The sequence below is a fragment of the Bubalus kerabau genome, chromosome 5 (assembly GCF_029407905.1).
Source record: "Bubalus kerabau isolate K-KA32 ecotype Philippines breed swamp buffalo chromosome 5, PCC_UOA_SB_1v2, whole genome shotgun sequence".
Classification (NCBI taxonomy): Eukaryota; Metazoa; Chordata; class Mammalia; order Artiodactyla; family Bovidae; genus Bubalus; species Bubalus kerabau.
This window is the reverse complement of record NC_073628.1, coordinates 64,660,230-64,685,863: the sequence shown is the minus strand read 5'-3', so window position 1 is coordinate 64,685,863 and position 25,634 is coordinate 64,660,230. Positions and strand designations below refer to the sequence as shown.

Here is a 25,634-nt window from a genome sequence, read left to right as displayed (position 1 = left end):
GTTGGACCTCCTTGCAGTCCAAGGGACTCTCAAGAATCTTCTCCAACACCAGTTCCAAAACCATCAATTCTTTGGTGCTCAACTTTCTTTATAGTCCAACTCTCACATCCATACATGAGTACTGGAAAAACCATAGCCTTGACTAGATGGAAATAATCGGTAAATATTCTCATGTGTTCATCCTACTCCATTTTATGTCTTGTGCTCTCCTCAAGCCTGATACCAATTATTGTATCACTTGCTTTAATTTTTAGTTTGATGCTTATCATGAGGCTTTCAATGCAGTTTAAACTCTTGAATTTCTTATACATATCTTTCTAGGATGTTTGTCTGATGCTTTTAATACTCTGTATTTTTCCTTAAACTCTTCTAAGTTGATGTTTTAGAAGATACCTAATGTTACATATAATCTTTTTCATATTTTGATGAACTCTTCTTTCTTTCTTTGAATGAGAATGCTTGTGAGGTTTCTATTATCTGCCTGTTAATTTTGTCCTTTACTTTCTTTTCTTTTTAATGTCTTAAGACAGATGTCTACTATTGGTTCATTTGTGATAATTTCTGAATTTTGAAAAAAATAGCTTTTGCCAAAAACTTTGTCCTTGAATCAAAATTACTTTGTATGGATGTCTCTTATGATCAGATAATGTATATACCCTGCAGAACTGCTTGGGGTCAGAGATAGCATCACCAGCTCTCAGCCTGGGATGGCCATTAGAGCACCAGCCATGCTGTATTATCACAGTTTGACACTGAGGCAACTCTTCATCCTTTTATGTATTTCTTGTTGCTGCTGTGTTTTGTAGGGTACAAAAGAGGGAAATAAATAAGACTTTACTCCACCATCTTTAAACAAAAAATCCGCTTCATAAAATACTCAAATGAAAGGGACCCTTCATAGCCATTTCGTTGAAACACTCTATTTTGCAGATTGGAAAATGGAGTCCCAGGACTCAGTGGTAGAGCTGGAACTAGAAGGCAATGCTCCTTACTTTGAATTCATGCTTATATCACTTTATCTTACTGTCTTTCTGTAGAACGAACACACCTGTCCACAGAAGACCTTGTGGTTGCGTTCACAGGCTGAAGAGTTTCTGTTCCACAGTCATCTCATTGTCATCACTAAAGCGCCTCTTCTTTTAGACTCTGAGCCACAATTGAACTTCCTACCTTTCTTTGATTTTATTGGGGAAATCTGATTGTCTTGGATAGAAAGCAGGAGGTGCAGATGGAATCACAAGTGGTATGTTGTTTAATTTTTCTTGGCTGGAAAAGAACTCTTAGGCAGAAGTAGTAATAAATGAATCAACAGTATTCACATTCAGTATAAAATTTATTTGTGAAGCTAGAAGGTCAGTGATAGTTTTCGAATCTATAGCCTACGTGGAATAAATATCCGGTTATTTATTTATATGTTTTCGGGTATCATCCTGTCAGAACTGATGTAACAGACCCAGCTGCAATGCCTCCTTTGGCATCCTAGGGCTCTGACCTTCAGAGATGCAGATCTTAATGATTTTTAATCACCCACATCCATCAGGGTAAAGAGAATCACATCTGAGAGGAAGGAGCCTGTGCCTTAAGACCAGAGGTTAAAGCCTTATTGTTCACATTGCTATTCTCTGCTTTTCACCCATTTTTCAACATTAAGTACTTTAAGTCTAACAAAGTAGACTTTAGCTACTTGTTCTAATTTGAAAGTCCTGACTGAATCTCAAGGCCCCATCAACCTTGATCAGGACTCTAGCCTCACCTGCCTGACTACCTGGATCTCAGTACTGGCATTCTCTCTGGGTTGCACTTGCCCAGGGTTTGATTTATTGACTGGTTAAAATGCTACTGTTTCTGAGTCCTCCTCTACAAGATGTATTACTCTGCTGGTCTTCTTTAATCTGTTTCAGCCCAAAGAACATGATGTGTTTCCAAAAGTATACAACCAGTCTGTTTTTAGAATTTTACATTCTTTTTTTTTTTATATTTATCTTTTCAGAGTTCTATCTAAACATGTTGTTTATAAATACAACAACTACTTAATCTTTGGGGGTTTTAATTTCAATTGAATTAATGATGGCAATGCCCCTTTTCTCCTAAGTGAGTATATAAACAGTAGAATGTGAGTTCTCAAAAATTTGAATTTCACTTTTTAAATCTGTCTTCCTCTTACAAGTCTTTTATAATTCAGTTCAAGCATAAACATTTCCAGAATTATTGTTCTGACTCCTTCAGGTTACCCTTTGTAATTCAACAATTCCCATTCAAAGCTTTATTTGTGTCTTTAGTAATTTTATAATAATCATATGCTTATTTCATTTCTTTCACATTGCTGCACATTCCTGAAAAACTTATTCATCTTGATTTTCCTGATGCTTAGCATAATGTCTACAAAACTTTCAATAAGTTTTTGATGGACAAATGAATAAATCATATAAATTGAATTTTCAGCTATGCCATTTCTATAGCCAAAAGAGGCTGAATTAGGTGAATTGTAATGTTCCTTCCAAGTCCGAAATTCCATTTTTCATTTTTCAGATATTTGGAGTATAGAAAAAAAAATAGAAATTTAAAATGTTAGAGTCATGTCCATTGAGTAAGTTATCTAGACACAAATCTTTATTTTGTAAGCCAGAAACAGAATTTCACTTGCAGAGAATACAGGATTAGAGTTACATATTACAGGATTAGAGTTACATTCTAATTCTTAAAATAATTGTGATGTATTTTTTTCAGTGACATACGGCACTTTCGAGGAAGTAAGAACATATTTAAAAGTTAGCAAAAATATATAATGACAATTATAAATTGTAAGTAAGTGCAGTAGGTATTAAGGAAAGTAATTATGAGAGATTATGGATGAAGTGGGATAAATATTAGACACAGAAATTTGGTAGGATTTAGATACAAAAGAGGATGCAGACAGATGTTATTAATATATTTGTGAGCATGTTTGGCTTGTTTAGGTACTTTAAGAGGGAAGTTGTAGTCAAAAGTGTTGTTCATTTACCAAGTTGTGTCTGACTCTGTGACCACATGACCTGCAGAACTCTAGGCTTCTCTGTCCCTCACTATCTTTCAGATTTTGCTCAGACTCATGTCCATTGAGTCAGTGATGCCATCTGGCCATCTCATCCTCTGTTTCTGGACCATCAGTTCAGTTCAGTTCAGTTGCTCAGTCGTGTCCGACTCTTTATGACCCCATGAATCGCAGCACGCTAGGCCTCGCTGTCCATCACCAACTCCCGGAGTTCCCCCAAACTCACGTGCATCGAGTTGGTGATGCCATCCAGCCATCTCATCCTCTGTCGTCCCCTTCTCCTCCTGCCCCCAATCCCTCCTAGAATCAGGATCTTTTCCAATGAGTCAACTCTTCACATGAGGTGGCCAAAGTATTGGAGCTTCAGCCTCAGCATCAGTCCTTCCAATAAAACACCCAGGACTGGTCTTTAGGATGAACTGGTTGGATCTCCTTGCAGTCCAAGGGACTTGCAAGAGTCTTCTCCAGCACCACAGTTCAAAAACTGGTCTTTAGGATGAACTGGTTGGATCTCCTTGCAGTCCAAGGGACTTGCAAGAGTCTTCTCCAGCACCACAGTTCAAAAGCATCAATTCTTCGGTGCTCAGCTTTCTTCACAGTCCAACCCTCACATCCATACCTGACCACTGGAAAAACGATAGTCTTGACTAGACGGACCTTTGTTGGCAAAGTAATGTCTCTGCTTTTGAATATGCTATCTAGGTTGGTCATAACTTTCCTTCCAAGGATTAAGCGTCTTTTAATTTCATGGCTGCAATCACCATCTGCAGTGATTTTGGAGCCCCCCAAAATAAAGTCTGGCACTGTTTCCACTGTTTCCCTATCCATTTCCCATGAAGTGATGGGACCAGATTGTCATCTCTATTCTGACATTTAGGGTTCTCTTATTACTACTCTTTCCTTTTCAAAGCTAATATCTTTTAATAGTCTCCCATATTTCTAATTATTTTTGTGTCTCTATGCTTATTTTCTTTTGATGGTGTTCTCTTTGTTTATAGATTTTTAAGTTTATATATATTTCCCTGTTTTTTTATATTTCTTTAAGATTTTGAAAAGTGTCATAAAAACTGTCAACAGTGCATTGATAGTGTTTAGAAAAATATGCAGTTTAATGGAAAGTCTCCAGTTTTAGAACTGATCTTTGTAAGTCTACAGTCTTCTTTTTTTTTCCATTAATTACTTCTGTTTATTGAATTATTGAAATAACACATATTTATTGTAGAAACCAAGGACTATAGAATTTAAATAAGGAAAATTAACACAGTAGAAATAATTTTTTAAATTTTATTTTATTTAACTTTACAATATTGTATTGGTTTTGCCATATATCAAAATGAATCTGCCACAGGTATACATGTGTTCCCCATTCTGAACCCTCCTCCCTCCTCCCTCCCCATACCATCCCTCTGGGTCGTCCCAGTGCACCAGCCCCAGGCATCCAGTATCATAAGACCTCACTGGAAATTTTAGCTATTCAATAGTAATATTGCATTTATTTTATCGATAAAACAATTTTCTTTGCTAGTGTTAATTATTTGACAAAATAATGGCTTGATCATTTAGCCTAGATTCTAGTCCCAATAGTGGGAGCACTGATCAGTTTTTTTCTGATATATATATATATAGTTGAATAGATTTTGTTTATAAATCATGTTTCTTTTTTATATTTTATTGAAGTATAGTAGATTTACACTGTTGTGTTAATTTCTGCATAGCAAAGAGATTCAGTATGCATGGATATATTCTTTTTCATATTCTGTTCCTTTAAACCAGTTTCATTTTTAAGGCACAATTACATGTGTTAGCATGTAATTGTTCTAGAAAATATTTAATATTTAATAATTGTCTGCTTATTTTATGCCCTTAAGGTATGCATAGATTTCCAAAGTACCAATGTTTTGTTACTATTTTTATTTCCATTATGTAACCACAATATATTTGATTGTGTTTGCAGATAACACAAACATTTAAAAGAAAACACATGAGTAATTAAAAAATTTTAACATGCTTCTGATTTCAAACTTTCTTGCTATTTCTTTTTTTCTTGCTATTTCTAAATGCAAAATTCTTTACTAAGACTCTACCTTCATATTTTTATTAAATTATACCTCCTCCTGTTCATGGTTGAATTTTGTCTTCCTAAGAGATAATTTTGCCCTCGAGATATTAGGTCACTCTCTGGCATTCTGTGAAAGAGCCCACTTCTCTTCCCATGTGGATATTCATTTGTGGGGGAAAATATATATATGTATATCCTCACAGTTATAATTTAATTTTTCTTTCAAGCATGTTCTATTGTTACAACTGAAGTGAGGACCAATATGTCCCTTATCCTTGTACAGGTGGCACAGTGGTAAAGAATCAGCCTGCTTATGCAGGAGACATAAGAGACACGGGTTTGATCCCTGGGTCAGGTAGATCCCTTTGAAAAGGGAATGGCTGCCCACTCCGCTATTCTTGTCTGGAGAATCCCACGGACAGAGGAGCCTGGTGAACTACAGTCCATGGGGCCACAAAGAGTTGGACATGACTGAAGCGACTTAGTATGTACAAAGAAAAAATACAGTATTTTTATGGGATCTACAGCCAGAAAATGACCTTTTAATAATGCTAGGTGAATATTAGAGGCTATCAAATGTTCCCATTTTCTGATTTAGCCCCTGACAAATATACTTGTTTATACTTAAAAATATAATTTATGTTCTTTGATAACTTCTGCACATTTTCTCCATTGATTTTTCAAAATAAACTGGTCTTGCTTGGGTTGTTTATTTTTTTGTCTCTTAAATGACCAAACTGTGCAAAACTAGGTGAAATCAGCATTTTAAAAATTTCCATGGATTGTTACCTGTATTTCTAGACAAAAAGATTATTGGAAAATATATTCCCTTATCATAATAAACATCCCAATTATTATGCTTACAGAAAAAATGGGTAATTGGTCAATGCAGTGGGAAAATGATTTAATTATTTTTTAAAATATTTTTATTGAGGTGTGATTGGTATACAGTCTGTATATATTTAATGTATATATTTTTAAGTTTGAATTGAAATATACACATGTGAAATCATCACCATATACAGTGCCCTAAGTTGAACTATTATCTCTAAAGTTTCCTCTGTCCTCAATTATTTTGAAAAGAATATTTAACATTATTAAGTTCTTATCGTTTCTTCCCATATATTGGAAGCATTCACTCCCCCCATTTCCCCCTGCAATCTTCTATATATTGTGAAATCACACAATAATATTGTGTACACTTTTTAACATTTTCACTCTATGTTGAAAAAAAGGTAACCTTTGAAGTTTAATTAACCAGTTTTATTTTTATTATAAGTTACCTGTTAGTTTGCTTGTCAATATTTTCTCACAGAAATATCTTTTATCAATATTTTAGTTCTTCAATTAGGGAAATCTCTTTATTTTACCCTTAAACTTGTTATTTTCATTTCTTTAACATAGGATCCATATTCAAAATTATTTTTTTCTTCAGAGCTAAGGGTTTAGGTCCATCATATTGCTTTATGCTGGAAATAAATAAGAGGCAGATATAACATCTGCCTCATTTAACAGGTTACCTGTTTGCTGTTTTTATTGTTTTGTTTTCTCAAAAATTTTGATTTTTATTTTTAATTATTGGAGTTTGTACATTTTACTATTTTGTATCTAAGTGTTTCATTATTTTCACTATGTTCCAAGAAAGTCCCCTTTCTTATGATATTACTTTAATGATGTCTACATCTTTTTTTGTAATTGCATTCTTTTTTTTAATTTAATTTTATTTTTTAAACTTTACAATATTGTATTAGTTTTGCCAAATATCGAAATAAATCCACCACACGTATACCTGTGTTCCCCATCCTGAACCCTCCTCCCTCCTCCCTCCCCATACCCTCCCTCTGGGTCGTCCCAGTGCACCAGCCCCAAGCATCCAGTATCGTGCATCGAACCTGGACTGGCGACTCGTTTCATACATGATATTATGTTCATGGATTGGAAGAATCAAGATAGTGAAAATGAGTATACTACCCAAAGCAATTTATAGATTCAATGCAATCCCTATCAAGCTACCAACGGTATTCTTCACAGAGCTAGAACAAATAATTTCACAATTTGTATGGAAATACAAAAAACCTCAAATAGCCAAAGCTATCTTGAGAAAGAAAGATGGAAGTGGAGGAATCAACCTACCTGACTTCAGGCTCTATTACAAAGCCACAGTTATCAAGACAGTATGGTACTGGCACAGAGACAGAAATATTGATCAATGGAACAAAATAGAAAGCCCAGAGATAAATCCACGCACATATGGACACCTTATCTTTGACAAAGGAGGCAAGAATATACAATGGATTAAAGACAATCTCTTTAACAAGTAGTGCTGGGAAAACTGGTCAACCACTTGTAATGAAACTAGAGCACTTTCTAACACCATACACAAAAATAAACTCAAAATGGATTAAAGATCTCAACATAAGACCAGAAACTATAAAACTCCTAGAGGAGAACATAGGTAAAACACTCTCCAACATACATCACAGCAGGATACTCTATGACCCACCTCCCAGAATATTGGAAATAAAAACAAAAATAAACAAATGGGACCTAATTAACCTTAAAAGCTTCTGCACAACAAAGGAAACTATTAGCAAGGTGAAAAGGCAGACTTCAGAATGGGAGAAAATAATAGCAAATGAAGCAACTGACAAACAACTAATCTCAAAAATATACAAGCAACTCCTACAGCTCAATTCCGGAAAAATAAATGACCCAATCAAAAAATGGGCCAAAGAACTAAATGGACATTTCTCCAAAGAAGACATACAGATGGCTAACAAACACACGAAAAAATGCTCAACATCACTCATTATCAGAGAAATGCAAATCAAAACCACTATGAGGTACCATTTCACACCAGTCAGAATGGCTGTGATCCAAAAGTCTACAAGCAATAAATGCTGGAGAGGGTGTGGAGAAAAGGGAACCCTCTTACACTGTTGGTGGGAATGCAAACTAGTACAGCCACTATGGAGAACAGTGTGGAGATTCCTTAAAAAACTGGAAATAGAACTGCCTTATGATCCAGCAATCCCACTGCTGGGCATACACACTGAGGAAACCAGAAGGGAAAGAGACACGTGTGCCCCAATGTTCATAGTAGCACTGTTTACAATAGCCAGGGCATGGAAGCAACCTAGATGTCCATCAGCAGATGAATGGATAAGAAAGCAGTGGTACATATACACAATGGAGTATTATTCAGCCATTAAAAAGAATACATTTGAATCAGTTCTAATGAGGTGGATGAAACTGGAACCTATTATACAGAATGAAGTAAGCCAGAAAGAACAACACCAATACGGTATACTAACGCATATATATGGAATTTAGAAAGATGGTAACAATAACCCTGTGTATGAGACAGCAAAAGAGACACTGATATATAGATCAGTCTTATGGACTCTGAGGGAGAGGGAGAGGGTGGGAAGATTTGGGAGAATGGCATTGAAACATGTATAATAATATCATGTAATTGCATTCTCAAGCTGCTCTGAGACAAAGGTTGGGACTTCAGTATATTTATAATCTGTGACATTTTCATTTTACAGTATGTTTATTTCACATTTGCTGCCCAGTGACTTAAGTTGCAGCCCTGCTTCTGTGCTATTAGGTTCAAATACTGAGTTTTTAAATGGTTTATTTCAGTTTAAACAGGTTTATTTATATATTTCAAAACCTCTTAATTTTTATCAAAATTTTTATCAAAGCCTCTTCTTGACTGTGGATAAATATCCTCATACTATTTTTGTATATATTATTTTTTCTTATTTTAATATGTTGTTTCTTTAACTCTTTTGTTGGTAGGGAAAAATTTCCAAACGCTTAAGCAAAGGGCATCCAAACTGGGGCCAAGCATTGTCATAAATATTTAGCGTTCAGGATCAACACATCTTTTTGTTGTTGTTGTTCTACCATCTAGTTATAATTTTTATCCTTTTGAAATTTAAATTTTATTTATTCATTTATGTATTTGTTTTGGCTGCGCTTCGGTTGTCATTGCTGTGTGCAGGCTTTCTCTAGTTGCAGCAAGTGGGGCTACTCTTCACTGAGGGGTGTGTGCTTCTCACTGTGGTGTCTTTTCTCGTTGCAGAGCACAGGTTGTAGGGTGTGAGCTCAGTATTTGCAGCACACGGGCTTGGTTACCACACAACATGTGGGATCTTCCCTGACCAGGGATTGAACCTGTGTACACTGTGATTCATGGGGTCGCAAAGGGTCGGATATGACTGAGCGACTGAACTGAACTGAACTGAACTGATACTGTATTGGCAGTCAGATTCTTAACTGTGAATCACCAAGGAAATCCCTAACTTCTAATCACACTTCTCAGTGAGAAATTAATATTTTTTGGCAGTTACTTCTGATAGCACATTTTCTTCTGTGTAGCACTGCTATAAATTTATATCCACTGACTGTCTTTTCTCCAATGATACTTGGAAGGACAGAAAGGTGAGGGCAGGATTTGCTGATCTAACTTTTATTAACTTGGTTGCCACATTCTCCCCAGAAGCTGATGCATAGTTAACACATGTGTAATATGGGTTGAAAGTTGTTGTTATTGTCAATCTTATCTTTGTGATTTTTGAATTATCAACTTCTTTTTTTGGCAGTAAATTCATATAGTTCTATTAGTTTCTTAGAAGTGCACATCCTGCTTCTAAGTTACAAGTCCCTAATTATATACTTGTTTTCAATACTAAACCTATATCCAGAAGGAAAATTAGGCATAATAACAGTAATATATAGTTCCCCTAATCTGCAGGGATGATGGTTTATAGAACCTATGATGAAATGTGATTGTTTTCTAGTAAAAAACTCATCAGTTATTATACTTTGAAGTCTTTCCTCAGATTGTTCTTATGAATTAAGGAACAAACAGTGAATCTTACTTCATTTGACTTTCAGAAAGTAGTAATTGGAAGAGACTTCTTAACATTATAGCTATTTCACAGTGTTATCAGTATTATATTATTGCTTTTCAGAAAGCAATATATCTCCTGTTGAGGAGATGGAGTGAGAGAAATCAATTGAATGCTTCAAAAGATGTTTCCTAAGCTTTTCTTGAAATTCACTTTTTTTTTTAAATCACTGCACTTGACAAGTGAGACTATTAAACAGAGACCAATGAATATATAACATAAATGATTGCATTTTAGCATAAAAGTCCTTCTGACAGTGGACATTTTTAAAAGGAAATAACATAAAAACAAAAAAGTTGAAAATGCATTTAGCTTTACCAAATATATGACTACCTATATGTAATGAAAAAAAAAACACTTGAATAAATATTCATTTTATGATGCCTATTTCTGTTGCATTTAAAAATATAGCATCTGGAAATAAGGACTTGTAAATTATAGTCTCTTTTGCAAAAGAGTAATAAATAACCTCATCTAGAATTAGACAGAAAATCAAATTAAAAAGCTTAAAGAAAATGCATGATGTTCTTTTAAAAGCAAATTTATAAAATGTAAATCTAAAGGAGTAGACTGTTTATCTAAATTAATAGTTCTTTTTTGTTGAAAATCTGCTTCCTCCTCTCAAGCATGACCTGCAGTGTGAATGTATTTTGAGGTAGTATGGATTCAGGTCATTTTCTAAGTGGGTCAGAACAATTTTCAGGAGGCTGTAGGACCTTGGAAATCCACAGGACACCCACCAGGATATTGGGTAAATAAGCTGAAGAAGATTCAGAGATGAGCCTTTGGGAGGGATTGTTAGGATTCTTCTTTATTCCTCCAAACCACTGTCAAGGTATTCATGGTGATTCAGGTGACTCCCCAGTGCTTGCCAGTAGAAGTCTCTCCCCTCGCTTCCAAATAACTAACCTTCAAGCTGCGAGTCTGTGGTATTTCTATACATAATGAGGGTAGAGGATTTCTAATCACAGCATGGAGATATTTTAATGTGACTTGAAGACCTTGGGCAAGTGCATTGGTATTTGAGTCTTACTTTATGAATTTTGAAAGAGACCAAGTAAAATTCCTGTTAATGTTATTTGTTTGCTAAGTCCTGTCCAACTCTTTGCAACCCCATGGATTGCAGCATGCCAGGCTTTTCTGTCCTTCACTATCTTCTGGAGTTTACTCAGACTCATGTCCATTGAGTCAGTGATGTCATCCAACCATCTCATCCTCTGTCACCCCATTTTCCTCCTGCCCTCAATTTTTCCCAGCATCAGGGTCTTTTCCAATAAGTCAGCTCTTTTCATCAGGTGACCAAAGTATCGGAGCTTCAGCTTCAGCATCAGTCCTTCCAATGAATATTCAGGGTTGATGTCCTTTAGGATTGACTGGTTTGATCTCCTTGCTGTCTAAGGGACTCTCAAGAATCTTCTACAGCACCAAAATTCAAAAGTATCAATTTCTGTTCAACAGGGCCCATTTGTTTACTAAGGCTGCTGTAATAAATTACCTTGGACATTGTGGTTTAAAACAACGTACATTTATTCTTTTACACTTTTGGAGGCCAGAACTTTTGAGACAGAATCCCTGGGCCATGATCAAAGTATCAGCAGGGCCATGCTCCTCCCAGAGACTCTGGAGGTGACACCCTCTTCCTTATCTTCTCCTGCTTATGAGGGCTGCCATTCCTCCATGGCTTGTCACTGCCTCATTCCTATCATTAAGGCTAGAACCTTCAGATCTTCTCTGCCTTCACATTGCCTTTCCTTCTTTGTGTGTTTAAAATGTCCCTCCCTCCCATCCCCACACAACTTTGTCTCCTTTTTACAAGAATTCATATAACTGTACTGATGGCCCACTCATAATAAGAATAATATAGCTCAAGATCCTTAATCTAATCTGATGAAAAGGCCCTTTCTTGCCAGATAAAGTAACATTCACCAGTTCCAGAAATTAGGATGTGAATATCTCATGTGGAGAGGTGGGTGCAGGATCAGTTTCGACCTATTACTTGGGGTAGAAGATATGGCACAAAGAGAGAGATTCTGCTTTTATAGCCAAGGCCAGAATGATGACGCAGGGGTCCACTTGAGGAAGGCATCTGGACTTCTTTGCACTGAAAAAACAAAAACAAAAAGCACATAATATGTCCTTGAAGCAGGAATTGGAATTTGCCTAGAGGAAGAATTGCCATAAAGTATCAAGCTCCAGGACTCACTTGAAGAGTCCAGGCACTTAAAGTGCTGAGTGTATGTGGTCAAATGTATTTTTTTTCTTATGATAGATTTCCCCAAATGTGTAAGTCGCATGCTCCACTAATCCTGGACTTGCCTGACTCTGTCTGGGAGCCATTACTTCCACCTAAGGAGCATTACTTCCATGTCTAAATTCAATGAGCCATTGAAATGTCTACGTAAAAATCTTAAGAGATAAAGGAAATACTAGACTCTTTCAGATAAAAACAATAAATTGTTTAAAAGGGAAAAAGGCATATTTGAAAAGGACTGTACAAAAATTTTCTAGAAGTAAAAATCTTGTAATGAATTTAAAATCTCAGTACACAAGTTAATGGAAAAATAAAAATTGTTTAATGGTATTTAAATGAAAACTAATGAATTCTTTAAATTATAATGAACTAACCCTGTTCCAAGACAGGTTATTTTGATTTATTTATTTTAATTAAAAAAAAACAACTTTTTATTTTGTAACAGAGTGCAGATGATTGACAATGTTGTGATGGTTTCAGGTGACCAGTGAAAGGACTCAGCCATACATGTACATTATCCATTCTCCCCCAGACTGCCCTCACATCCAGGCTGCCACATAACACTGAGCAAAGATCCATGTGCTGTACAGCAGGTCCTTGTTCATTATCCATTTTAAATATAGCAGTGTGAACATGTCCATCCGAAATGCCCTAACTATCCCCTCCCCACATCCTTCCCATCTGCAACCATAAGTTCCTTCTCTAAGTTGTGAATCTGTTTCTTTTTTGTAAGTAAGTTCATTTGTATCATGTGTGTGTGTGTGTGTGTGTGTGTTTAAGATTCTGTGCCATATGGTATTTCTGTTTATCTGCTTTACTTCACTCAGTATGACAATTTATATGTCTATGTTGCTGCAAATGGTATTATTTCATTCTTTTAAGAGACGGAGTAGTATTCCATTGTATATATGTATCACATCTTGTCTATCCATTCATCCCTTGATGGACATTTAGGTTGCTTCTGTGTCCTGGCTATTATAAACAGTGCTGCAATGAACATTGAGGCACATGTATACATGTATCCTTTCAGACCATGTTTTTCTTTGGATATATGCCCAGGAAAAGATCAAAAGTATAGGATGAAGGGGGCAAAAGAGAAAAGTAAGACTTCCCTACATCTATCTTGTTTTGTTTTGACTTTTAAAAGAATGTAACTATTATATATATTTTAGAAAGCAGTAAGGAAAGAAAAAATATAATTTCTAAACCTTGAAAATGAATAGGGACACACTACATAAGCACATATAAATTGATGGTAAACCTAGGTGCAGAGTGTAAACAGATATGCAAAAAAATGTGACATTTCATTCAGGAATCTTATTTTAGCATCAGTATCATTATTGTCATTTGAAAGTCTTATATGTGTACTGCAGCATAAAGCAGTCAAGAAAATACGCTGATGTTTTAAGAGCCAATATTTTCAGCATAAAAAGTAAAACCAGAGTAAAAATTGTTCAAAGTACTAACATTGTCTTCAAATTCAAGTTACTTTTGAGACACATACATTTCTTAGCTCTCTACTGGAATTGACTGGAAAATGACGTTCTAATAATAATTTGCATTACAAACACCCATAATATGGGTTCTTAATGCCTAAAAGAACTGGAGTTGTGGGGGAGTAATGGGGCAAGGTGGAGGTGGTGAAAGGTTTAGCTCTCATTCTGAAAAGAACAAGGAATCTTAAATCAGAAAGCAAGAAGCTACTGGGATTATGTTAAAAAAGAGAAATGCACTTGAAGGGGGTTCCCCTACCTGAGAATGGAACAATTTGATCTTTAACATGAATAATGACTGATACTTATTGAAATACATCAAATATATCAAATTTAGGATTTTAGGAAATCAACTTTTTACCCTCAAAATTAATAAGGGGAAATATATTCTTTCTTTCTTATAAACACACAGGAAGTGGAGAAAACATTCTTTTGCATAACAAATGAAGAAAGATGTCTCCTGTAAAGCAATAATAGTTATAGTCAATTATCATGAGTGGATTCTGCAACAATCCTGATAAAGGTTAATAAGAAATTCTAATGATTAGATCATACTGCCAACACCTGAACTCTCTAATCAGTCCTCAATCTTAGCAACCTTAAAGTCATACCACATATGTTTTGTGTATATTAATATGATGCAGTGGGAGTACAGAATGCCACTTATGAATTGTGCTTGCCAAAAAATTTCCTTATCTAAGCAAATCCCTAGATCTACCTACAAATTACTCACTTACTTTAACAGGAAAATTTTTAAAAATTTAAAACTAAAAAAAATGAGTTAGCTAGTTTAAGGATATTATAAGGAAACAAACAGGCACATCCAGGAAGTATTTGCAGTAGTGATTCAATTTCTTCAGCACATAAATGGCATGTAAAAGAAAAAATAAAGCAATTGATACATATTAAGAGAGTTAAGAGATGTAGCATACCCATGCAATTTGTGGTTCTTGTTTTGGTTCCTATTTGAATGAGTCAATGTTAAAAGGCATTTTAATCAAATGGCAAAATTTGGATATGCACTTTGCATTAAAATATGTTAAAATATTATTGTTATTATGTATTATGTTAGGTTGATAATGGCATTGAGATTACCATTTAACAACAACAAAAAAAAAGCTTAGGCATTGTAATGTATATTGGCTACTTTACTGTTTATTTGCTGAGTCCTGTCCAGCTCTTTTGTGACCCCATGGACTAAATAGTCCATCAGGCTCCTCTGTCCATGGGATTTCCCAGGCAAGAATACTGGAGTTGCCATTTCCTTTTCCAATATTGAACTACTTACCTGTTTAAAAAAAAAAAAAAAAATATATATATATATATATATATATATATATATATATATGCTGGAAAATATTCCAAATAGGAAAAAGTGGAGAGAAAAACATTGATAAAAAGATTGAAAAAATGTGTATAGTTCTTAAAGTTGGGTGTATGGGGTTCAATATACAATTCTTGCTATTCATTTGTAAAGTAAAATTTTCATTGGGGAAAAAAAAAAAGGGAAAATATACATTACCACATAGGGAAACTATCATTTATCATGTAGTGGACAGTAAATTTCACAGCTGCACTAATAATGGCTAAAAGATAATGGAATACTATTTTCAAAATGCTAATGCTGCAAATTCAAGAATGAATGAGGATCCCATGGGTAAATGCATAATATCTAGTCAAAGATGACATGAAATCAGATCAAAAACTTAGATGGGAAAATTAATCTTGAACTGTGATAGTACATCTAGTTTTGGAAGGCTGGAGAAGAAAAATGAAGTTACGAGCAAATAGAAAGTTTTATATATGAGCAAGCATGGGATTGAATGCATTTCCCTGTGAATTAGAAAGCAAGGATATAGGTTAAACATAGAACCCAGGAACAGAGGTGTATATCTGATAGGAGTTCAGTTACTAAGACACACTTACCAACCTACTGAAGTTATTAAACTTGTTTTGTGTTTTTCTGCACCACAAAATGAATGCCTCCAGAGAGCTTGAGAATAAGAGTGGAGACTGTGGGTAGTAGCCCGAGGGTAGGGGATTTATACTTTAGAAGCAGCGAAGAAAGGGGTGATGAATTGAAAACTGTGAAAAGGGTGGTGAAAAAGAGTCACCCTTGATAAAAGTGTGAAATAGATAAATCTTATGAAGATGAATGGAGGATTTTCCATGAGAATGCAGAGTTGATTATACCTACTAAAAGGACCCAAACTGTGTGAATCTTAAGATAGTTTTTTTTTTTTTTTTTTAAAGAAAAATCATTCATGAGTTTTTGAAGAGAAATTCACTAGGTGATTGTCTGAGGGGACTCACTCCCTTCTTGGTCCACTTTCCTCAGTTTTCACTAAAATCTCACATAAGAATTAGATTTGGGGAGAATGACAGACATAGCAGGTATGAATAATGATCTATTGCAAATAATGGATGTAATTCTGGTGCCCTCAGAAACAGGGTCAGGGAAAAAGAGGTAACACTTCAGTACATTTCTGGCATATGTAGAAAATCTGTGCAAAACAAATGTCTCTGTCTCTGGAGCAAGTTTTCCAAAAAATAGTCCAATAACCCCTAAATTACAAAAATGTGAGTATATATATAAATACTTATGAAAATTTCTATGCCAACAATATACCCAGGGAAGTGAAAAATAGCTGGTTCAGTTATCTATATATTTGTGTATTTGCATATTTGTGTATTTGTACATTTTCCATTTTACTATGATTTTGTAATTATTTACTAATTGAGACTCAGGGAAGAGACCAGGGGTAGTTGATCCAAGGCAGGAGGTTTATAGCTTAGAAGCAAAGACTTTTAATTTTTAAAATTAAATAGATTTCTTTATATTTTGCCTTCTACATGAGTTGGCACTAGTGTTAAGAACCTACCTTCTAAAGTAGGAGCTGTAAAGTGGTGCAGGTTCGATCCCTGGGTTGAGAAGATCCCCTGGAGATGGAAATGGCAACCCACTCCAGTATTCTTGCCTGGAGGGTCCTTTAGACAGAGGAACCCGGTGGGCTACAGTTCATAGGGCTGCAAATGGTCAGACACAACTGAAATGACTTATCACACACAAACACACAATAATTATGAAGTGGCAATGGGAAATTATAATGGTTAAATATGTCCTTTGGAGTTCACTAGAATAAGTTCAATTCTTGCCCTTGTTTTGATTGACTCCATGGAGGTCCCCTGACATCTCTGAGTTGTGACTACCTCATGTGATGAAAAATGCATCCTCAGTAGATGTGATATGGGTCTTGGAGGGTGGTGACAGAAATCTTGCTCTTTTATGCATATAGCTCAGGTATGCATCAAGTACACAGAGCTGTGCAGTATATATGTGATATTAAATTTAATGAAAAATATGATTAGAAGAAAAAAAGTATGAAATTACTCCTGGTGAGAGGTAGTTGATAAGAAAACAACACTGATAAATACTCTGATGAATTAATGTACCTCTACTTACTGAAGATCAATTTCTGTTCAGTCGCTCTGTCATGTCCGACTCATTGTGACTCCATGGACTGCAGCACACTAGGCCTCCCTGTCCATCACCAACTCCTGGAGTTTGCTCAAACTCATGTCCATCAAGTTGGTGATGCCCTCCAATCATCTCATCCTCTGTCGTCCCCTTCTCCTCCTGCCTTCAATCTTTCCCAGCATCAGGGTCTTTTCCAATGAGTCAGTTCTTCATATCAGGTGGCCAATGTATTGGAGTTTTAGCTTCAATATCCGTTCTTCCAATGAACACCCAGGACTGATCTCCTTTAGGATGGACTGGTAGGATCCCCTTACAGTCCAAGGGACTCCCAAGAGTCTTCTCCAACACCACAGTTCAAAAGCATCAATTCTTCCACGCTCAGCTTTCCTTATAGTCCAACTCTCACATCCATACACCACTGGAAAAACCAGAGCTTTGACTAGACTAACCTTTGTTGGCAAATGTTTCTGCTCTTCAGTATGCTGTCTAGGTTGGTCATAACTTTTCTTCCAAGGAGTAAGCGTCTTTTAATTTCATGGCTGCAGCTATCATCTGCAGTGATTTTGGAGCCCAAGAAAATAAAGTCTGTCGCTGTTTCCATTATTTCCCCATCTACTTGCCATGAAGTGATGGGACCAGATGCCATGATCTTAGTTTTATGAATGTTAAGCTTTAAGCGAACTTTTTCACTCTCCTCTTTTACTTTCATCAAGAGGCTTGTTAGTTCTTCTTCGCTTTCTGCCATAGGGTGGTATCATCTGCATATCTGAGGTGATTGATACTTCTCCTGGCAAACTTGATTCAGGGTTGTGCTTCATCCAGCCCAACATTTCTCAAGATATACTCTGCATATAAGTTAAATAAGCAGGGTGACAATATACAGCCTTGATGTACTCCTTTCCCTATTTGAAACTGGTCTGTTGTTCCATGTCTAGTTCTAACTTGCTTCCTGACCTGCATACAGATTTATGAAAAGGCAAGTCAGGTGGTCTGGTATTTCCATCTGTTTAATGATTTTCCAGTTTGTTGTGATCCACACAGTCAAAGGCTTTGGAATAGTCAATAAAGCAGAAATAGATGTTTTTTCTGGAACTCTCTTGCTTTTTTGATGATCCAACAGATGTTGCCAATTTGATCTCTGCTTCTTCCGCCTTTTCTAAATCCAGCTTGAACATCTGGAAGTTCACAGTTCACATACTGTTGAAGCCTGGTTTAGAGAATTTTGAGTATGACTTTATTAGTGTGTGAGATGAGTGCAATTGTGCGGTAGTTTGAGCATTCTTTGGCATTGCCTTTCTTTGGGATTGGAATGAACACTGACTTTTTCCAGTCCTGTGGCCATTGCTGAGTTTTCCAAATTTGCTGGCATATTGAGTGCATACTTTCACAGCATCATCTTTTTGAATTTGAAATAGCTCAAGTGAAATTCCATCACCTCCACTAGCTTTGTTCGGAGTGTTGATTCCTAAGGCCCACTTAACTTTGCATTCCAGGATGTCTGGCTCTAGGTGAGTGATCACACCATTGTAATTATCTGGGTCATGAAGACCTTTTTTTGTACAGTTCTTTTGTGCAATCTTGTCACCTCTTCTTAATATCTTCTGCTTCTGTTAGATCCATACCATTTCTGTCCTTTATTAAGGCCATCTTTGCATGAAATGTTCCCTTGGTATCTCTAATTTTCTTGAAGAGATCGCTAGTCTTTCCCATTCTATTTTTCCCCTCTATTTCTTTGGATTGTTCACTGAGGAATGCTTTCTTATCTTTCCTTGCTATTCTTGGAACTCTCCATTCAAATGAGTATATCTTTCCTTTTCTCCTTTTCCTTTCACTTCTTTTTATTTTCACAGCTATTTGTAAGGCCTCCTCAGGCAACCATTTTACCTTTTTGCATTTCTTTTTCTTGGGCATGGTCTTGATCACTGCCTCCTGTACAATGTCGTGAATCTCAGTCCATTCGTTCTTCAGGCACTCTATTAGATCTAATCCGTTAAATCTGTTTGTCATTTCCAGGTCATACATGAATGGTCTAGTGGTTTTCCCTACTTTCTTCAATTTACCTCTGAATTTGGCAATAAGGAGTTCATAATCTGAGCCACAGTCAGTTCCCAGTCTTGTTTTTGCTGACTGTATAGAGCTTCTCCATTTTGGGCTGAAAAGAATATATAATCAATCTAATTTTGGTATTGACCATCTGGCAATTTCCATGTGTAGAGTCTTCTGTTGTGTTGTTGGAAGAGGGTGTTGGCTATGACCAGTGGGTTCTCTTGGCAAAACTCTATTAGCATTTGCCCTGTTTCATTCTGTACTCCAAGGCCATATTTGCCTGTTACTCCAGGTATCTCTTGACTTCCTACTTTTGCCTTCCATTTCACTATAATGAAAAGGACATCTTTTATGGGTGTTAGTTCTAGAAGGTCTTATATAGAACGGTTCAACTTCAGCTTCTTCAGCATTACTGTTTGGGGCATAGACTTGGATTACTGTGATTTTGAATGATTTGCCTTGGAAATGAACAGAGATTATTGTGTCATTTCTGAGACATCACCCAAAACTGCATTTCAGACTCTTTTGTTGACTATGAGGGCTACTCCATTTCTTCTAAGGGATTCTTGCCCACAATAGTAGATATAATGGTCATCTGAGTTAGATTCTCCCGTTCCCCTCCATTTTAGTTTGCTGAATCCTAAAATGTCGATGTTCACTCTTGCCATCTCCTATTTGAATTTGTCTTGATTGATGGACCTAACATTCCAGGTTTCTATGCAATATTGTTCTTTACAGCATCAGATTTTATTTCTATCATCAGGTACATCTACAACTGGGCATTGTTTTTGCTTTGGCTCCATCTCTTCCCTCTTTCTGGAGTTATTTTCCACTCTTTTCCGGTAGCATATTGGGTGCCTACCGACCTGTGGAGTTCTTTTTTCAGTGTCATATCTTTTTGCCTTTTCATACTGTTCATGGGGTTCTCAAGGCAAGCATGCTGAAGTGGTTTGCAATTCACTTCTCTAGTGGACCACATTTTGTCAGAACTCTACACCATGATCCGTCCATCTTGGGTGACCTTACATTGTATGGCTCAGAGTTTCACTGAGTTAGACAAGACTGGTCCATGTAACCAGATTGATTTGTTTTCTGTGATTGTGGTTTTTATTCTGTCTTCCCTCTGAGTGATAAGAATAAGAGGCTTATGTAAGTTTCCTGATTGGAGAGACTGACTTTGGAGGAAACTGTGTCTTGTTATGATGGGTGGGGCCATGCTCAGTAAATAATCCAATATTCTATTGATGGCTGGGGCTGTGTTCCCTCCCTGTTGTTTGACTTGAGACCAAACTATGGTAGAGGTGATGAAGATAATGGCGACCTCCTACAAAAGGTCCTGTGCCAGCACTGCCACACTTAGTGCCCCCGACCCTGCAGCAGGCCACCCCTGACCCACGCCTCCACCATAGACTCCTGGACACTCTCAGGCAAGTCTGGGTCAGTCTCTTGTGGGGTCACTGTTCCTTTCTCCTGTGTCCTGGTGTGCACAAGGTTTTGTTTGTGTCCCCCAAGAGTTTCCCCAGTCTGTGTACGTTCTGGCAGCTCTGCTGCTGCTGCTGCTGCTGCTAAGTCGCTTCAGTGGTGTCTGACCCTGTGTGACCCCATAGACGGCAGCCCACCAGGCTCCCCCGTCCCTGGGATTCCCTAGGCAAGAATACTGGAGTGGGTTGCCATTTTCTTCTCCAATGCATGAAAGTGAAAAGTCAAAGTGAAGTCGCTCAGTCGTGTCTGACTCTTAGCGACCCCATGGACTGGAGCCTACCAGGCTTCTCCATCCATGGGATTTTCCAGGCAAGAGTACTGGAGTGGGGTGCCATTGCCTTCTCCATCTGGCAGCTCTATGGTGGGGTTATTGGTGACCTCCTCCAAGAGGGCTTATGCCACACACAGGTCTGGGAAACCCAGAGCCCCTTCCCCTAAGGCAGGCTACTGCTGACCTGTACCTCCACATTAGATACTCAAACATGCAAAGGCAGATCTGGCTCAGTCTCTGTGGGGGCCTCCTGGTGTCCACAAGCTTTTCTTTGAGCCCTCTGAGCATCTCTGGTGGATATGGGGTTTGATTCTAAAAGTGATTTTGTCCCTTTTACCATCTTGCTGGGGCTTCTCCTTTGCCCTTGAATGTGAGGTATCTTCTTTTGGTGGGATCCAACATTCTTCTGTCAATGGTTGTTCAGCAGCAAGTTGTAGTTTTGGCGTTCTTGCAGGGGAAAATGAGCACATGTCCTTCTACTCCACCATCTTAGTGTGCAAACAAAACTTATAATTAAAAATAACATTTTAAATGTAAATTAATATTATATGATTTTTAGTGCAGTACTAATACAATTATTTTACATTCCTTACCTCTGAATATGTTTTCAAAGCATAGCATTCATGATATAGAGAAAAGTAGTCATAATTCTAGGGAATTTATATTTCTAATAACTTAATGTAATCTTTACATGCAAGCACATTTTCTACAAATGCCCTAAAAAGAACAAGTAACCATCAAATATAGGAAATGTGATGATCTAAGAAGCAGAATTATCTATGACATGTACCCAATCACAGGAATTCCTGAATCTCAGTTACTTTTCACAGATGAAGAATTAATTTATATGACTGTCTAATAAATAGTATCAATAATTCACTCATTGACTTATTAATCCTTTCATAAATATTTCAATATGTTTTAAAGTGTCAAATAGATCTTGGATGTGACTGCAAGCATTAAAGAACTATAGTTTCTTCCAATACTTACAATCTGATAAGTCTTTCCACATTAGAATTGAAAGTGAATTAGTTACTGATAACCTACACAGACATGTTGATTTCTATACCATACATCTTGTAGTTTTACTTATTTAATCCCTATAGTATTTTATTGGATATATATCATAGTAAGATTTAAAGTTGACCTTGGCACTTAGCCAAGGGCTTTGAGATACACCAAGTCTGCAAACAATTTAAAGTAATGAATGTATATTTTCTCCTGTATAAAACCCACAGATATTTAAATTATTATATAAAATCCCTAAAATAATTTTATTCTCTGCTATCCAAGTTTTAAGAAATAGAAGTAAACAGGCTTAGAACTCCAGGTGAATAAACTTTTACTTTTATTTTTGTGGTTTAAAATTTGAAGCAGTATCATATGAAGAAAGAGTGGGATCAGTCAGTAAGTATACACTATATTACAACTTGGTAACATTTACCTAATGAAAAACAGTGTGTCACATGAATACTGATCAAAAGTGTTCATTGTTTAAATTGTGAATTTGAAACATTTGAAAAATGAGTATATGCTCTTTAATAATCAATTGCACCTAGAAAAGTAGTATACCTGTATTTGAAAAAAATTTTTTGATTTCTCATTTTTACATCATACTTATATTTCTTTTTATAGACATCTGTATAGAAGGTTTAGGAAAATGTATATATTACCTTCTTAAATAACAATAGGATGTCTATCTTGTAAGGCATTTATGATCTCTCTAATCTTATATATATATTATACAAATTTCTAAAATGATACACAAAAATTATTAGAAAATTAATACCTTAGAGAAGAGAAACTAAGGTACAGTAGATGTCACATTTCAAAAAACAATTTTTAACTTAACAAAATTAGTAGTGATTGAATATATTTTTATTTGGTGGCTTAACAAAATTGATCAAAGTTTTAAGGAATTACAAATATCCCCTCTACATTCCAAAGAATATAAAATTTTAGTATATATGTCATTGTATATGATACCCTAGAAATCCCCATTTCACTAAATATCTTGTTTCTAAAAAATATAATTCAGTTCAGTTCAGTTCAGTAGCTCAGTCATGTCAGACTCTTTGCGACCCCATGAATCGCAGCACGCCAGGCCTCCCTGTCCATCACCAACTCCTGGAGTTCACTCAGACTCACGTCCATCGAGTCAGTGATGCCATCCAGCCATCTCATCCTCTGTCGTCCCCTTCTCCTCCTGCCCCCAATCCCTCCCGGCATCAGAGTCTTTTCCAATGAGTCAACTCTTCGCATGAGGTGGCCAAAGTATTGGAGTTTCAGCCTCAGCATCAGTCCTTCCAGTGAACACCCAGGACTGGTCTCCTTTAGGATGGACTGGTTGGATCTCCTTGCAGTCCAAGGGACTCTCAAGAGTCTTCTCCAACACCACAGTTCAAAAGCATCAATTCTTTGGCATTCAGCTTTCTTCACAGTCCAACTCTCACATCCATACATGACCACTGGATAAACCATAGCCTTGACTAGACGGACCTTTGTTGGCAAAGTAATGTCTCTGGTTTTGAATATGCTATCTAGGTTGGTCATAAGATACACTTAATCCTTTTTTTTTTTTTTTTGGCCTTGGCAATCTTTGAAAAAATTTTCCAAGCTCTGAAGACATTCTGATTTTGTGTTCAACCATACTAGAAAATGTGTTATTAAATATCTTTTTAATTTAATTATATTATTCATCCACTTATTTGAAAAATCGGTACTTTTTAACATTTGAAAAACGATTTGAAAACAATTAATTTTCAATGATTTAATCATTAATAGATACTCAACCATTATTGAATATGCATTATAAGCTAGGGATACTTTTAAAATCTGAAATTTTAGATTCAAGATACTTTATAGAGACTGAATATTACAATTTAAAGCAGTGATTTTTTTTTTTTTTTTCATACAGCCAACAAGGGGAGCCTTATTTGGGACTTTGTTTCATGAATATATCTTTCTTGTCTTCAGAATCTTTCCTCTTTAGATTATCTTAATCCCAGCTATCCTTTGATCATGATTGGTCATTTGCTCTCATTTTCTCCTCATCATTTCTTCACAATCTAGATAAGCAATGGGACCCCTCATATAAAACCTTTGCTCAACCATATTTCCCCGCTTGCTCTCAGTTCATCACTACAGAATGGATCATGAAGATGCAATGAAGTTTACACCTGAATTTCCCCTTCAGCAGGGATGCCACTCCCTGTGGTACAGCCTACATCTGACTTGAGAACGATTATGTAGATCAGGGTCCACCATCCCAAACCACATCACTGACTCATGCTGGACAAGCAGTTAGAGAAAACCAAGCAAATCTTCATGGACTTAAGCTATTGAGGTTGCAGGGTTAATCTGTTAGTACAGCAAATGTATTAATAATTTATCCTGTTTCATCAATGATCCATAGTTCACTCTATCTGAGGATGTTTTGGGGGCAAAGGAGTTATTTGATTTGAGTAGAATCACAGTTATGTTATTCATTTAATCTAAGAAAGGTATTTAATGTCTTTACTTCTTAGTGTTAATGGGCGTCTTCTCAGTAGCCTTCTATAAATTGGTAATACTAATCACTAAGTCATAACTTTGTTGTAAAAAAAAAAAAAAGAATGTTAAATAAATATTCTTGTCTCTCTTCTTTCCCTTGAATAACCTGGTTTCTATATCATTTTAATCTCCAAATGTGCCTGAGTTTTCAATTTTCTCTGCTGCCTTGGATGACTCATGTACCCTTACTCAGCAGCTTATAATAAATAGCACCAAAGCACCAGTCTCAGAATCTCTCTTTATTACACCTATTTTTTCCCCCTCAAAATTCTGATTTCTTTTCATAACTTAAACTAACATTTCTATGATCTTATTCTCCAGTCAGGACCCCTCTTCTGACACCTCTTCTCTTCTTACTTCCCATTAGAGCTTTCTCATATTATGCAACAGCCCAGCATGTCCACTTGTTTTTACCTAGATCTGCCTCCCTCAGTAACGTTTTCTTCATGCTCCTTGTTAGCACGCCTCTTCTCAGATGAATTATTAAAATGTTCTCTTTGACCAATAGATCATAAGCTGTTCGATTATTTTGTTGCTATTTTATAATCATTCTCCTCTTTCCTCATGTGTGCTCCATTTGTTCAAGCTTTATTAGGCTTATACTTAGCCCACATTACATACAGAATAAACACACACACACACACAATTTAACACTTTAAATCTATCACAGTAGAACCTCAAATCTCATCTTCCAAATTTTGACACATACGTCTATCCCATACTCTGTGAACACAGGGGATTCCAGCCTGGAAAAGTGTGAGAATAAGATCATAGAAGTTTGATTTTTGTTAGTTTCCTCTCTGCAACCACATCTGAATACATATTACCTGCATGTCAGCCCTGCACTATAGAAAGATTATTTAATCCAACAGACAGTCATCTCTCCCTAATCTCCTACAGAATCTGGTTCTTGCTTAATCACAGTATGGCTTACCCATTACTAACCAAACTGTTAATACATACTCTATTAACAGGCTGCTCATGCAGAACAGCAAGGAAGGTCTAATTTCCTTCTATTTCTCACAATACCCAGAACAGACTGGAGAAAG

The 25,634-nt window shown here is 36.3% G+C and overlaps 1 protein-coding gene across 12 annotated transcripts in view; it reads left to right on the top strand.

Moving 5' to 3' along the window:
• The window catches only part of LOC129652815 (craniofacial development protein 2-like), a 641,831-nt gene that overhangs the window by 351,692 nt on the left and 264,505 nt on the right, over positions 1 to 25,634 (top strand). The window contains exon 4 of one of the 12 annotated variants that reach the window (XR_008714763.1): positions 24,168 to 24,585. The exons of 9 other annotated variants lie outside the window; for them this stretch is intronic. The gene's annotated coding sequence lies outside the window, so the exon portion shown is untranslated. Of the gene's footprint in view, positions 1 to 1,037; positions 1,390 to 24,167; positions 24,586 to 25,634 lie in introns of those variants that run through there. 2 more of the 12 variants (XR_008714783.1, XR_008714762.1) reach the window with 2 other exon arrangements.